Raw genomic sequence first — 17,186 nt, 5'->3', positions numbered from 1 at the left:
AGTCCAGAAGAGACCCATTTCTAGTGTCATGAAGAATCCAGTCTGAGTGTGAAGTAGAGATGAAAGCTAGAGGAAATGAGTCATGATGGTGCTCTGTGTTGGCTCCAGACATCCTAATGCTCCTCCACCTTTGTTCTCCTAAAGTTTAGTTAATGAGTTCATAAAATTCCCCTTTCTCATGTAAGCCAGTTAATTTGGGATGTCTTGTCCCTTGCAGCCATGAATTGTGACTGATTCATTTCATTAAAAAAAACTACCTCACTCTTGACATCTAACCCTCTGTCTACTACTAAAAGAAGCTGATCCTTGGCTGGGTGTGGTGGGATTACGCCTGTAATCCCAGCACTTTGGGAGGCTGAGGCGGGCGGATCACGAGGTCAGGAGATCGAGACCATCCTGGCTAACACAGTGAAACCCCGTCTCTACTAAAAATACAAATAATTAGCTGGATGTGGTGGCGGGCGCCTGTAGTCCCAGCTACTCGGGAGGCTGAGGCAGGAGAATGGCGTGAACCCAGGAGGCGGAGCTTGCAGTGAGCCGAGATTGCACCACTGCACTCCAACCTGGGTGACAGAGCGAGACTCACACACACACACACAAAGGTGATCCTTGATTATGTCAGTTATCTTTAATCACATTAGGGTCTCCGTTATAATTTTTCATGGGTAGGGACAGGTTCTGGGGATTTGGGTTCCCAGAGGTAAAAATCTTACTACCTTTTGTACTAACTCCCTTCATTCTGGGGAACCATGATGGTCTTTTGAGGACACAAAACATAAGGCAATATTCTCTATTGTTCTGTGAGCAAAACTGTGCAGCACCTTAAGTCTGTACAGATGCAGTATCAGAAGCAGCAAGGGATTGGTAGGTTGCTGACTAGAGCCATAGGGACTTCACTCTTCTCTCATTTTCAGTCCTCCTGCCCTGGACACCTGCCAACATTCCTTCTCAACTCTTGACTCCAGCAGTGAAGCACGTGGCCCAGCCTAAGTCAATCAGAACTTAATCCAGTCAAAGCCAGTTAGACTTTGGCTGGCCCTTCTGGAAATGTGGTGTTCTCTCTTCAACACTAGATCTGAATGTGAGAGGAGGGGTGGTTGGAGCTGCCATGACCATCTCTTGACTATGAACAGAGCCAGCCTGAGAATGACTAACATCCTTGGACCCGTTGCCTCAAGCTGCACGCAAAGTTTTTGTTTTCATTTGTAAGGGCACATTAAATAATGAGACCATAGATTTAATTAAATATGATAATAGTTAAAACCATGTTCAAGGTACAAATGTACCACCTCAAAGGACCAGATTCCTTATGATGACTCGGTCTGCATCATTTAAAACAAAGCAGAAATAAGCCTGCCCCCAAGCCCCATCTTTGAATTCCACATACATTATGGGCTAGATAGCTAAAGTAGCTGAAAAAGTCTCCTATCCTGCACATCAGAATAACAGAATAATAGGAACCGCTTGGCATGCTATTCTGATAGCAAGAGCGGGAGACCAATTGTCATCATTGTAGTTATAACCATTACAACAACTTATTGAAAGCTCTCGGGCTAGGAATTGTGCTGGTATATTGAATAGTTACCTTTAATGCTAAAACATAAGTACTGTTTTAATTTGTATTATAGATGAGGAAATTAATATAATATTAAGATGGTTTAAAGGTCACCCAGATGGTAAGAGGCAGTTTAATTTCAAGCCAGATTTGACTCCAAAACACATGTTCTTCCTACTTTTTCCATGCTTCCTTTCGTATTGCATGACTTGGCTGAGGTTCCACCCTAGCATACACAGTAAAAGAGATGTCTCGTCCACCAGATTGCTTAGTTTGATACCTTGGGAGACACCTTCATCAAACTTCTTGAACTCTTTCAGGCCATCTCCTCAATCCTGTTGGGTCACTGTGGCCTATCCAAAGTATTAACCGTGGCCCTCCAGAACTTCCAATGGCTCTGGATTTGGCATTTGTAAGATGCTTTTTTTTTTTTTTTGAGACGGAGTCTCGCTCTGTCGCCCAGGCTGCAGTGCAGTGGCATGATCTTGGCTCACTGCAAGCTCCGCCTTCCGGTTCATGCCATTCTCCTGCCTCAGCCTCCCGAGTAGCTGGGATTACAGGCGCCGGCCACCACGCCCGGCTAATTTTTTGTATTTTTAGTAGAGAGGGGGTTTCACCATGTTAGCCAGGATGGTCTCGATCTCCTGACCTCGTGATCCGCCTGCCTCGGCCTCCCAAAGTGCTGGGATTACAGGCGTGAGCCACAGCACCTGGCTGTAAGATGCCTTTCGATACATAATATTTATGATATGTGTGCCCAAATCCACAATGCCCGAAGGGCTGCCTCAACCAATCCAATCCTAGTTAACTATCATGATGGGTTTATCATAGGTATACCCACTTCCCAAATCTGCAACAAATTTTGGTGGTGGTAAATACCTTTTATAATCCCTAATCTTTATCCCCTGACCTACTTCCCATCTACTTTAATCACAATTCATCAACGATATAGGAATTCGATCTGATATCTGATAGTGACCTGTAGTTCATATCCTGGCTTTAGAAAACACATCTACCTGATACCCACTTCCCACAGCCGGGTGATCAAACTGTATCAACTCATTTCTGAAAAACACCTCTACTTATACATCCAAGTGTCTTTGCTTTACACCTTTCGGCTTTATGTATGATCTCTTTTTTTTTTTTTTTGAGACGGAGTCTCGTTCTGTCGCCCAGGCTGGAGTGCAGTGGCGCCATCTCGGCTCACTGCAAGCTCCGCCTCCCGGGTTCACGCCATTCTCCTGCGTCAGCCTCCTGAGTAGCTGGGACTACAGGCCCCCGCCACCATGCCTGGCTAATTTTTTTTTTTTTTTTTTTTTTAATAGAGACGGGGTTTCACTGTGTTAGCCAGGATGGTCTCGATTTCCTGACCTCGTGATCCACCCGCCTCGGCCTCCCAAAGTGCTGGGATTACAGGTGTGAGCCACCGTGCCCGACCTGATCTCATTTCTTAAACCAAACCCCCTGATTTTGATGTTTAGACTCAGTTCTTCTTCCTTTTTCGCGTACCTGACACGTCGTCATGTATTGGGTTTTTTAAATGGGCCATTCATCATACAAACAAAAAGTAGAATGGTGGTTGTCAGCAGCTACAGGGAGGGAAAAAAGAGGAATTGTTGTTTCAAGGATATTGAGTTTCAGTTTTACAAGATGAAAAAAAAAAAAAAAAGTCCCAGATATCTGCTTCACAACAATGTGAATATATTTAACACTACTGAACTGTATACTTAGAAACGATTAAAATAGTACATTTTATGTTAGGTATATTTTACCACAATTTTTAAAATGCAAAAAAAATTTTTAATGCACTCGGGAAGAGAAATGGTCCCTCCATTCAGACCTTTTCTAGGAAACTCAAAATAAATTTGCTACTATTAGGACAAATTAGAACAGGCTTTAAGAAAGTTTACACCGTAACATGTATTCCAATATGGAACCTTGATGTTCACTACAGCTATAATCAGAATTCACTCAATACTGTTCCTTTGGGTACTCTGTTGTATTAGTTTAAAAGATGTGTTTTTACCTCTGGGTGACCCCAATGACACCTTATAATTGGCTCTCAAACTTCAGTGTACAATAAGAATCACAGGCTTATTATAAATGTGTATTCCAAGGCTTACCCTAGACCTACTAAACCAGCAATCTTCTGGTGCTGAGGCTCAGAATTCTCCATGTTCAATAAACTCTCTACATTACTCTTTTTTTTTTTCTTGAGATGGAGTCTCGCTCTGTCACCTAGGCTAGAGTACAGTGCTCAGAAATCTCCACGTTCAATAAACTCCCTACATTACTCTTTTTTTTTTTTTTTTCTTGAGATGGAGTCTCACTCTGTCACCTAGGCTGGAGTACGGTGGCACGATCTCGGCTGCCTGCAACCTCCACTTCCTGGGTTCCAGTGATTCTTCTGCCTCAGCCTCCCAAGTAGCTGGGATTACAGATGCACACCACCACACCCAGCTAATTTTTTGTATTTTAGTAGAGACAAGGTATCACCATGTTGGCCACGATGGCCTTGATCTCCTGACCTTGTGATCCACCCGCCTTGGCCTCCCCAAGTGCTGGGATTACAGGCATGAGCCACCATGCCCGGCCCTCTCTACATTATTCTTATACAGGCTGTCATTGGACCATGACTTGAGAAATTCTGCTTTAGAAAGTATGCTTCTTTTGGGGGGAAAGGCCAAATGTTTAATTTTATTTCTTTTCTTATGGCTCAAGCTCAGAGCTTTGTACTTAGTAGGGACTCACATGGGGTTGAAAAAGTACAGTTTATAAAAAAGAATTGTGCTGGCCTCATTGTCCAAATAAAATACAGTTTGTAGCATGTGGTTTCTTTCAGAATTAATTGCACATTAATACTTGATATTTGAGCAAGCTGTATATTAAGGAGCTACAACATGATACGAGTTCCAAGAATGTGACTTTAGTGCTTAGTGTTTTAAATCTAGACTCTTAGATGCTCTGATCTCATATAGCTCTAAAAAGTCATTTCCTTCTTAAACTTTTCGTCCTCTTCAGCCTCTAAATGGAAATTAAGCCTGCCTAGTTTCAACCTGATTTACAGCTTTTAATCTGTGTTCTTAATGAGGTATTAGAGAATATTTATAATGTCATTGTGTAGTCTGTCCACAGAAGAATAACTGTGAATATATGTTTAAAATTCCATATACTTTAGAACTTAATGTTTTGCCTGAAGAAAGAGCTCACTGATATATTGAGCAAGCGTTTGGATTCGCCTTATGTAGATTAAATTCATAATTTTATTTTTAACAGAGTCATTTACGTTTATGACATCACAAGGAAGTATAATGACAGTCTATCAGTTTCTACTTAGAAATAATAAGATAATTTGTTCTTCATGTTCTGGAAGATATTTGCCTGTCAGATAGGTGGCTAAAAAGATGACTTTGAAAGCCCTTTCTAATCCTGAGGGTGTGAGTTTACACTGCCAAAGTAACTTCTTGATGTACTCAATATTACTTGGATGTGAAATGTAGTTTGCTCCCCACATAGAACATAATTTTTAGCCCCAAATTTGCCTGTAAAAAGTGAAGTTTATAGTGGTTTTGTCTTGTGTATTTTTTATATGACATCATGCTTTAGAAATATAAACAAATGGAAAATCAAAAATTGGATCAGAGGGTAACACCGTAATGGATTTGACTTTTAACTTCTCTAGAGGACTGATCTATTAAATGTTATCTTTCTCCTCAGTATTGTTCTATAAAGATGTCAACAGTGACACACTGGTTATCACAGCACTTTGTATGAATACAGCCAGAATTTGTGGCATTCCAAAATGTCTTGAGAGGCTTGGAAAGGAAGGTCTGAGGTCACAGAAGCTTAGCACTGAAAGGACCTCAAAGATAGAGCATGAGGACATTTAGGTCCCTGAGTTGCTCAAGCGTGTGTAACGGTAGAGAGATGCCCTGATCTTTCTCAAGGCAGTGCACTTCCCACTGGTTTGAAAGAAGAAAACTTAAGTTGTTTTGTCTATTTTACCTTTGGGTAGCACTGTCCCTAACTGTCCTATATTAACCACCTGGTGTATGATGTCTACTTTCTTTTTTGTTTGTTTGTTTGCTTGTTTTTTTGAGACGGAGTCTTGCTCTGTCGCTCAGGCTGGAGTGCAGTGGCGCGATCTCAGCTCACTGCAAGCTCTGCCTCCCGGGTTCACACCATTCTCCTGCCTCAGCCTCCCAGGTAGCTGGGACTACAGGTGCCCATCACCATGCCCAGCTAATTTTTTGCATTTTTAGTAGAGATGGGGTTCCACTGTGTTAGCCAGGATGGTCTATATAATGTCTACTTTCTTCTTTCTGGGTCAGTCATCCATTGTGTCAGACAGAAAACAGGGGGCCCTCACAATCCCACTCTTGGTAGTCACAGCCTTGATCCCTCACCTGATCACAGGAAGGACTTGTGACTTGCTTCTAGCCAGCTGAATGCAGCAAAGGTGAGTTGAGTGTCCAGGATCACATGTACATGATTACCTTTCATAAGACTGCAAATCATCTTGATAGGAGCTCCTCTCCTATAGCTGGCTTAGCCAGACATGGATTAGCTGGGTCACTGCCTCATGGTCTTAAAAGGCTGCAAGAAGGTATTAGCTGGAACTTTGGTCATCTGAGGCTCGACTGGGGAATGATGTGCTTCCAAGCTCATGTGGTTATTGGCAACGTTCAATTCCTTGCAGGCTGTCAAACTAAAGGGCTTCAGTTTCTTAGTGGCTGTTGGAGGGAAGCTACCCTCAGTTCTTTACCAAGTGGTCTTCTTCATAGGCAGCTGGCTTCTTCAGTGGCAGCAACGAAGAGAGATTTTCTTGGTCATTCTGAATACTCGGTTGTTTTTAACTTGCTTCATCTAACCAGTGTGAATTTGCACCCTACAATTTGTTAGAATTATAAAGCTGATGGTTGTGTTCACCTTGCCAGTCTTAATATAAACTCAATTGCGTAATTATGTGTTTCAGGGGAGTATGGAGTATATTGACCCCATTGTGAGTTTGAACTAATCTATTGTATAAGTAAGGAACCTGTATAGACTATTAATTCAGTAACCAACCTACTGCTTGGCTTTTTACTCGACTACAGTGACTGCCAAAATGAAAAGTTTAATTGTTGTTGGATAAATCAGTTCCATTGCCCTGCTCTCTCCCCTCGTTTCTTCCTTCCTTCCTTACAAATACTGCACACAATCAGCTAATATTTAGGTGCGCGTGCTGTCGGCGCCCATGGCAGTTCCTTTTGCCTTCAGATGGGTGCCATGAGCTGTCTCTACCACGGTCTGTTTTGTTTCCTGTGTATTTTACTCCCAGTGATGGTTTTGCTTCTTCTTTGCCTCCAAAGCTTCACAAACAACCTTAGCGTTGAGTCCAAAGGCATTTCCCAAAGGAATATACAACTAGCAGAAACAGCAAAATGAGAGTCTACGTTTCAGAATTAGTAGGAAAACTTTTACCATAACACCAATTAGAATTTCCTTTAGTTATTATGACATCAGATTTTAGCTTCAACAAAACTGAACGAGCTCTAGATTTTATTATCGGCGAGTCTCAAGTTGTCTTTTTTGTTGTTGTTGTTGTTACACAAAAACTCATGCTGTTTTATTTTAGATGCATGGCAGAGTGACAGAATACCAACAGAAACCAAAGTCTAGTGCAGGGAAGGCAGTCTGGTTTAGATTTTCCAACTGAACTTTACCAAGGCTGGGCTTCTCTTGGGAGATATTGTGCACTGTTTTATTTGTGCCAAGAGTTTTGTAATTTGCAAGGTAACTTTAACATTATGTTTGCTGAGAATCAGTCTAAATAAACTACTGATGAACACAAATCAACTTCAATTAAATTAATGGAAAAGCTTTTTTTCTATCCCACTAAGTCTTCTAGCTCTTTCAAAGAGTTGGTAACTCTTATATTTTATTTTTAAGATGGAGAAGTCCTTCCTAACTTTCAACCACCTTTTCATTATTCCTGCTGTGATTTAGAGAGCCATCCTTAACCTGTGTTCTTTTGAGTGGTTATTCTAGCAGTTTTGACTTATTTTCATTAGTACGATGCAACAATTCAAGTCAAAGGAACACAGTTCATAGCCCACAATTTGGTCATTATCTACAGCTTCTGCACTTTGGGGATAAAGATAAGCTATTATTAAAAATACCTATGGGACATACAGGCTCAGATGCATAAGTGCATTCATCTCAGTTAAGCAATAATATGCAGACTCTTTTTTGCGTTTTCTTTGAGAACTTTTGCTTAGGTTTTTTCTATATTTTATATATTGAAAACTTTTTAAGGGACTTCAATTTTAAAAACCGTATTTTCCTCCACTGACAGAACCAAAATAATTGAAGAATGTCACACATTATCTTTCCTAACAAGGCCTTTGACTTTTTCCCACTATGCCTTTTGAGAGAGTCTGTCATTAATTTTAGATTAAGAATACAGAGCCTTGTTGTTCCCGTAGACGTTTGAATGATTCGTTTCTAGAGATGGGCAATACGGGGAGTTCTGTGACGTTGTTCTTTTTGACAAGTAAAATACTTCCCCACAAAAAATAGAAGGAATATTTCCAGAGGACAATGAAAGAAGCCTAGTAAATGTACTTGGAGTTTCTTAGAAGCATTCATTCTTCTCACATGGGAGCACGGTTTGCTCTCAAAAACATATTACCCCATTGCCAGCCATTTTCTTGCCAAAGTCAACTCATGTACTTTCTAGCTCTTTCAATACACTGCAGCTGTTATATCCTGAGCACCATGGACTTCCTTCTTCCTTTCTGCTATTACAAGGAAGTCATTCACCTCTCTTTTTCTTTTTTTCTCTCTCCCTCTTTTTTTTCTCTCTCCCCCCCATTCTGTCTCTCTCTTTCTCTCTGAAGAAACATTTTCCTCCCAATCTGTACTTAGGATGTGGACACCCTTACTTTTTCCTTATCAGCTCTGGCTTGAGCTCATTGTTCAACCTATTGCTTCTATTATACGGGGGCCTAGTATGAAACGCAAGCATGGACAAGAAATGGCTGGGTTTCAAAACAATAATCAAATCACTAAACAAAAATAGGGGCTGGGGGCCGGGCGCGGTGGCTCACACCTGTAATCCCAGCACTTGGGGAGGCCGAGGCGGGTGGATCACCTGAGGTCAGGAGTTCAGGACCAGCCTGGCCAACATGGTGAAACTCCATATCTACTAAAAATACAAAAATTAGCCGGGCGTGGTGGCACATGCCTGTAATCCCAGCTACTTGGGAGGCTGAGGCAGGAGAATTGCTTGAACCTGGGAGGCGGAGGTTGCAGTGAGCCAACATCGCGCCACTGCACTCCAGCTTGGGTGACAGAGCAAGACTCTGTCTCAAACAAACAAACAAAAAAGTGGGGGCTGGGACATTGTATTTCCATTAGAAGCTTCATTTCTTCACTGTTTACTTTGGTTTTGTTTCAGACAACTTATAATTTTCAGATATAGCTGTTAGTAAAATTTGCTTAGAATTTATCTATATGTAGGATGACTCTTCACCATGTGTGAGTGCTGTTGTCTCTCTCTTAAATACTATCCTTTTGTTTTTTTCCACTGCTTTTGCCTCACATTAGGTAGCTTCTCCAAGTAATTAGGAAATTAGTGTGTCTTCTTAACATTAGATCTAAAAACTCTTCTAGTCATCTAGATGGAGGTTACCAGCATAAAAAGCATATACATTATTTTCTGATTCTTACATTAAAAAAATCTACTCTTAAATTCCTTTTTGAAGGGATATTAATAAACATGCACACAAAGTAATTATGTAGATCCATGTTTCTCCTATTTAGTGAGCATCAGAATCACCTGAAGTTAATCATCTGAGCCCCAGCCCCAGAGGTTCTGATCCAGGGTTGCTGATGCTACTGGTCCTTGGACCACTTCTTTTTGTCTTTTTTTTTTTTTTTAATTTAAAAAATTTTTTTAGACGGAGTCTCGCTCTGTTGCCAGACTAGAGTGCAGCGGCATAATCTCAGCCCACTGCAACCTCCGCCTCCTGGGTTCATGCCATTCTCCTGCCTCAGCCTCCCAAGTAGCTGGGATTGCAGGTGCATGCCACCATGCCCAGCTAATTTTTGTATTTTTAGTAGAGTCAGGGTTTCACCATGTTGGCCAGGATGGTCTCCATCTCTTGACCTCGTGATTCGTCCACCTCGGCCTCCCAAAATGCTGGGATTATAGGCGTGAGCCACCGCGCCTGGCCGGTCCTTGGACCACTCTTTAAGTAGCCCCTCCTACGGAGAAATTCCTTGTGCTTCTTCTCAAAGTGTTACTCACGTAAAGAGCAGCTAAAACAAACACTTACTGGGTGGCTAAAACAAACACTGTTGACAGACAGTAAGTGTAGAATGACAGAGTAAGGGAGGGAGGTGACAGATAAATAGATGACTGTTAGATAACAAATCAATACACAGACATCTAATAGAATTATATGAAGGACCTTAAGTAATAACAGTTTTAAAAATTGTCTTTAAAATTAATGTTTTTAAAGCATGGCATACACAGTATAATATTTGAAAGGGAAAAAAATATGTATGTCACAAATTAAACTGTCCCTTCATTCCAGACATACACTCCCACCTTGAAGAATCAACCATATTTAAGTGTCTATAGGATATGACAACTTATAGTAAAACTGAGACCATAGGAAATTAAATAAAACGTTGACTATGGTGCACAGACCAAAGCTGAATTATTTGAGGCCAAATTTTTAGTTTGTTTGTTGGTATTCATTTGAAAGAAGCACACATGCACTCATACACCTAAGGCTGCTTTCTGAAATCAAATACATTTCCTGCCTTCTTCTTTCCTCAGTACTCTTACCACCAGCCTATTTATAGCCCAGGAAAGGAAAAAGCTCCACTGGAGGCAGGAAAACTAAGTTCGGAAAGAATAGGAGGAAGTCTGCCTGCCATTTAGCCAAACAACCTTTAATTCATTGAGCTCAAAGCTTAGCAGCTTCAATGTTGTTGTTAGGCATAAACAGCTTGCAAATTTCAGTTTTTTTTCTCTCCTCACTTTTGAACTAGATTTGGGCAATGGAGGTGATGACAGCATTTTAGAAGACAGAACAGGAATTCTAGGTGTTTAGGCACGTTGAAGAGAAACTTGCTAGAGGTGATGAAGTGGAAAGAAAAAGACGATTCACTATAGGGATGAACATTATTGCAGTTCTGCAAAGGTAAGTGTCATTTAAAAATCTGTCTGTTGTTGCGTCTTAATGCACTTCATGAACTATGGATATTAGCCACAGACAATGGATATGATTTGAGGTCCGATCCTCATGTAACTTTTCAATACGCTTTGCTCATATCTCTGAAGAAATGTAGAAATCAACCTTGGTTATGACATCTTCAGGTTTTTACAATAAATATTTTAAAAAGTTGTTTCTTGACAATAACTTTACAAACTTTCTTCAGTTTCATTATTATCAGGGGTTTAGATAGTATAAATAATTTCATTGATGATCACCTTTAAAAATATATTTTTGATATTTGTCTGCTTGTCTGCCCTTTTCAAATTGCTGATTAATAATCCACCTACAATTTATTTGATGAATAATAGTTTAGAATACTTTTAATAAATAGGCCTTCAAGCAGAAATGGACAATTGTATAAAAGTTATATATAAAATTTAAATTTTGTATAAAATTAAGCAAAGATAAAAAAATTTTAATACAGGTTTTTTGTCTTGAACATTCATTTTTCAGAAAATGGAGAATCTTCTAGAACCACAAAAAGCAGCACTGAATAGTTTCCAGTGATAGAAAGTGTTCTTAGTAGTTATGTAGATTTAAATTATTATTTCCAAACATTCGTTCATTATGTTTTGAGTACCTTGAAAAATGTCACTGGGTTTGGAAATGGTAAGGTTGAAAGGAAATGGATGAAATCCAAGAACAGTTGATGTTGCCCACAAAAACTTGGAAAGCTACTAGGGACATTCCAAATTCTTTTAACATTCTTTGCCATTAAACAAGCACATTTGTTTAAATGATGCACCATATTTGCATCCGCTGCTGATAATAACCACATTTGTGTCTTGGAGTAACTTGATTAATGTTACCACAATGACTAACAGAGGAATACGGTTCTGGTGGATTATTGAAAAGGAAGAGCAGAAGGAAATGTGTGGCTGTTATTTCTTTTGCCCTATCCCTGTTTGAGATTGGGATGTTTAGAATCTGTCCCAAGAAGATAGCAAAGCTGGAAGCCAGAAAAGCAGAACCAGCTAGAACCGGCACAGGAGGCCAGGACTCGGCTCAGGCTCAGTGTGGATCCCACTGGCCGTCTTCTTTCCTGGGAGAATTTAAGGGTTATTTTTTACTGATTAGAAAATTATAATTCCATGGAAACTGTTAGAAAGTATAATATGTTTGAATAGAAAGAGCATGATTTCTTAGCTGAACTTAAGTGGTTAAAAAATAAAAAGAGAGGGAAATGAAATTAATCTGAATAAATATGATAGATCTGAAGAAACAAATAAACAAACCCTCAGCATTTATTTTCAGGACATTCCAGTGCTGCAAAGTCAGTTCTGAGTCCACTTTAGATCTTCCACAGAGTGGAATCTAAGGTGACTTAATTAATTGCCACGCCACATGGCTCTAATTACAGCAATGTTGCTTACAGCAATTCTGATTTCTGATCATGTTGAACTCATTTCCCTTAGAGTTTCAAAACAACGTTCACATTTGACACATTCACATGTTTACATTATAGAATGAAAATGTTTTAACTGTATGTAAGGTTTAAGAAAGATAAAATTATGAGTTAGATGTATTATTTCAAGAATATATTTTTTCACTTGTAAAAGGCTCATTGCTGGTCATTGGTTTCCAGATGACCATAGATTTATAAATGTATTCATGGGGCCAGGCGTGGTGGCTCACGCCTGTAATCCCAGCACTTTGGGAGACCGAGGCGGGTGGATCACCTGAGGTTGGGAGTTTGAGATCAGCCTGGCTAACAGGGTGAAACCCCGTCTCTACTAAATATACAAAATTAGCTGGGCGTGGTGGCACATGCCTGTAATCCTTGCTACTTGGGAGGCTGAGGCAGAAGAATCACTTGAACCCAGGAGGTGGAGGTTGCAGTGAGCCGGGATTGCGCCACTGCACTCCAGCCTGGGCAACGGAGTGAGACTCCATCGCCAAAAAAAAAAAAAAAAAAAATTGTATTTATGAAATGCCAGGTATTTAAAATACAGTTCTTAGAAATTGCTTAATAGTTCTACAGTAGTTCTACAGATTGTTTTATGTATCTACAAGTTGCTGAGAACATTTTAAGTTAGAGTTAGCTAATTTTGAAAAAAATTATCAATTTTTTAGCTTTTTAATTAATTACATAGAAATGTATTGCCTTATTTCCAGAGTAACTCCTACAATCACCGTGTGTTTACAGTTTACATAATAATAGAGCCAACCTTGGCCTTCACATTTAAATACAAGTAAAATCAGGTTACTGAAGAGACCATATGAAGCAGCAAGAAATTTAGATGTCACCAAATACAATGTACAACTTGGAGGATGTGTTGAAGAGGGATGTGGGAGAAGCATGCCAAGGTCTTCTTCTTCAGATTGGAAACTACACCCACCTGCCATCTGGCCTGATGCTGGGTAGGGTAGAGGGGTATTGCACGATGATTCTTGTGTATTTACAGGCACCTTGAATTCAGACAATTGGCTTTTGGAGACTTTTCTCCTACTGTCTCATCCGGTATTACAGGTCTACAAGCAGCACCACACCATGAACACCTATTTATTAAGTTTTCTAACTTACAATATAATCTCTATCCTTGAAAAACTCAAGTTGAAAAAAGGGAAGTATACAGGACACAAAGCATCCTATATGTGGAGCCAAATTAATGATGTAGATAATGAGTGCCACCTAAGGAAGACCTGATCCAGACGGGCTTCATGGAGGCCTGAGGCTGAGTTGGGTCTTGGTAAGCGGGAGGAGAGCTGATGGATGAGGGAGATGAGGACATCTAAGATAAGAATGGAGCTGTGAGCATGAGCAGCGACAGGAATGGCCTTCCTGCGCCCAAGGAATAGGGCTGTCAGATGAAATACAGGTTGCCCAGTTCAATGTGAATTTCAGATAAACAACAAACACTTTTTTAGTCTAAGTGTGCCCTACTGCATGACTGTGTATGAGACTTAGTGCATGGGACCTACTTATACGAAAATAGTATTTGCTGTTTATCAGAAACTCACACTTAGCTGGGGGCCCTGTATTCTGATTTCCCAAATCTGGCAACTCTTCAAGGGAACTGAGAGTCAGCCAGCTTGACAGCAGCAGAGGGAATGAGCCTATGGAGCAGGAAAGAAGTGCCTGGAGGAGGCGGGTTCAGAAGGTGGTGGGACTTTAATGGTGAACTAAGGAGTCAAGAATTTAAAGACACCTGGGGCTGATGAGAAGTTCTGAAAAGGGAAATGGCGTGCATAAGATCTGCCGGTTGGAGGCAGAACTTGCTGGGGGAGAGATCAGGGCGCCGAGGCCTGGGTTCTGATGAAGACAGAGAGAAAGAAGCCCAATGGAGACACATCTGAGAACAAATTGACGCGTTTTGCAAACTAATTGGGTATGGTTTTAGGAGGAGAGAATGTGTTCAAGAGGTTGTTATGTTTTATGGCTCCATTCAAAGAAATGGCCAAAGAGACAGCAGCAGGTCAGGGAGTTAGTGAGAGGGATGAGGATTTTGGTTTCAAACACAGGAAATTTGAGGGAATGATGGAATAGTCAGATAGAAATAGTAAGCGAACAGCTGAGAATGGAAAACAGCTTAGGAGGGAGGTGAGAACTGGAAATAAAAACGACAACATTTATTAAGCACTTACTCTATGTCAAGCCTTTTATCTCCATTATCTCCTTTTGCCTCTGCAACCATCTGTCGGCAGGTCCCATTGCCAGCCACATTTTGTAGTTGAGAAAAGTGAGGTCAGAGAGATTAAGTAACATGTCCATGATCACATCATTAATGAGAGGCAGATGGAAAATGGAACCACCATGTGTAGGGGCCAAAGCCCTCACAACTGAGACTCATATACAGAATGTTGAGCCTCTGGCTCTAGATTCACTTTCTCCATCTGCAAAGAGCTAAGGGCGCCAGTTGCTCATGCTAGAACCCAGTTTTTAGCCAGGTTCCAGGTCTTCTATTCTTCGTAACTTTGATGGCCCTCGTAGAATTCTCCATCTTTTGGTTACTCTCTCTGAGAAAATGGAAATCATTTATACCCAGAGGTTTTCCTTATTTATTAACCTCCTGAATCGTTTTTCCCCTTAGTGGCTCATTTTAAATTTTCCCTTGGTCATCTGGTGAAATAAAGATTATGATGAAGAATCTATAATCTCATATAGTTACTTTTTTTGTATGACATGTGTGGCTAAAACATACTTATTTTACAAAAATCCCGAATACAATACAATTTTATTAAATTTCATCTTGAGGTTGGACATTAGATCTCCAAACTTGTTTTTTTTTTTTTTCTTCTTCAAGACAAGGTCCCCCTCTATCACCCAGGCTGGAATGCAGTGGCACAACCTCGGCTTGCTGCAGCCTCCACCTCCAGGGCTCAAGTGATCCTTGTGCCTCGGCCTCCCAAATAGCTAGGACTGCAGGAACACGCCACTGCACCCACTAATTTTTGTATTTTTTAGTAGAAACAGGGTTTCACCATGTTGCCAAGTTGGTCTTGAACTCCTGACCTCAAGTGATCCTCCTGCCTCGGCCTCCTGAAGTGCTGCGGTTACAGGTGTGAGCTACGGCACCCGGCCTCCAAACTTGTTGTTTAGTGTCTGCTATTTTGTATCCTTTGACTTTTATGTCCCCATTTCCCTTTCCCCCCTCCTCCCACCCTTAGTGGCCACTGTTTCATTCTGTATCTCTGTGTTTTAGGGTTCAAAAAATATTCCACTTATAAATGAGATCGTGCAATTTTTAGAAAAAGGTTATGCTGAAGAGAAAAGACCAAAGGTGTCAACCTCCTCTCCTTGTCCCTGGCTGCTCTCTAGTGGCAATACCAGAAAACAACGCTCAGCCCAGAGACAGCAGAGCCAGGCACTAGAAGCAAGCTCCTTAGGAATCTCTAAATAGCAAATTCAAGAAGGCTAGTTGTGCTAGGAAATTCTGGAAGAAGACTCCATGGAATTACATACACCCTTACAGCTTGTTGGCCTGAAAGGCATTTTGAATAGAACAGTTTTAGATTTATCTTAAACTTTCTAATCATTAAAAATACTTCACCTGTTTACCATTTTAGGCAGGCACATATGTTTGGCTACTAAACTTTCAATGCACATACGTGCCTTTTTATTAAGATTTCCTAGATCTTTGATTCTAAATATTTACTTCAAAATACACAATATATTTTTTAGTAAAAAGCAAAAAGTCTATCTTTTAGGAATCTATTCTAAAAACATCATAAATTCAGACAATAATGCGTGTGTAAAAGACTCTATTCATAACAGATACATTTTGTAACTAACCTAAATATAAAGGGAATTATTAAATAACATTCCACAATATGAAATTTTATACAGACATTAAATTACACTATAATATTTAATGACATTGGAAACTATTCATAGTAAAGGTTAAGTGAACATTTACACTTACATTCAGTGAATGTAAGAAGTCTACAAAATTATATATATAGTGTGACCCCATTTGCTTAAAAAATATATATGTACATATGAAAAAAGAAGTAAGAGCTAAAAAGTCATACACCAACTGTTAACAATAGAAATTTCTTAGCCTGGCCAATATGGTGAAACTCTGTCTCTACTAAAAATACAAAACTTAGCCAGGCGTGATGGCATGTGCCTGTAGTCCCAGCTACTCAGGAGGCTAAGCCAGGAGAATTGCTTGAACCCAAGAGGCGGAGGTTGCAGTGAGCCAAGATCGCGCCGCTGCACTCCAGCCTGGGTGACAGAGCGAGACTACGTCTCGAAAAAAAATTTCTGGTTGGTGGGGTAATGGTGATTTTGATTTTCTACTTTGTCTCCAGGATAAATAAGCATGTACTACTTTTATAATCAGGAACAAAACCCAGTATATTTTCAAAATGTACAGAGCTAAGTCTCTGTTCTGATTTCTTGCTGTCATGGCTGACAATATGTTCATGCTAATTCATTGCCATTGACGGCCTCTCCTCCAAGTAAAGGGCTATATCCTGTTTGTGACAGCATAATCCATTGTAATGGAAAAGATTATGATGCACTGGCCTGTTCTATGACTTCACTGCATTCATCAGCAACAGGAAACAAAGACATGCACTTTTTTCATAATTGTTTTAGTAATAATTGACAATGGGAGGAAATGAATGGCAGAAAACAATTATGGGCAGACAAGATGGTCAGCAAATCAAACTGGGAAATGCAGGGGAGCCCGTCTCAGCTTTATTCATGAAGCGATTTCAGAACATTACAAAGATATTATTGTTTTGTTCTCCTACAGAAATCACTATTGTTTTTTTTTTTTCTTTCTTTTTTACCAGCAGTTACACAATTCTTTGCTGGCAGCAATGACTTCCAATGTGTTTTTAATTCAGTAATCCGGTAATCCCACAACAGGGATTTGGTGCTGAACTTTTTATGTTTATTAATATTCAGG

General features: G+C 40.2%; 1 protein-coding gene across 1 annotated transcript in view; it reads left to right on the top strand.

Moving 5' to 3' along the window:
- The window catches only part of RASGRP3 (RAS guanyl releasing protein 3), a 157,873-nt gene that overhangs the window by 18,973 nt on the left and 121,714 nt on the right, over positions 1-17,186 (top strand). The window contains exon 2 of the mRNA XM_063594996.1: positions 10,601-10,752. The gene's annotated coding sequence lies outside the window, so the exon portion shown is untranslated. The remainder of the gene's footprint in view (positions 1-10,600; positions 10,753-17,186) is intronic.

The sequence above is a fragment of the Pan paniscus genome, chromosome 12 (genome assembly GCF_029289425.2).
Source record: "Pan paniscus chromosome 12, NHGRI_mPanPan1-v2.0_pri, whole genome shotgun sequence".
Taxonomy (NCBI): Eukaryota; Metazoa; Chordata; class Mammalia; order Primates; family Hominidae; genus Pan; species Pan paniscus.
Note: the sequence above shows the minus strand (reverse complement) of the source record. Positions and strands in the feature narration are given on the sequence as shown.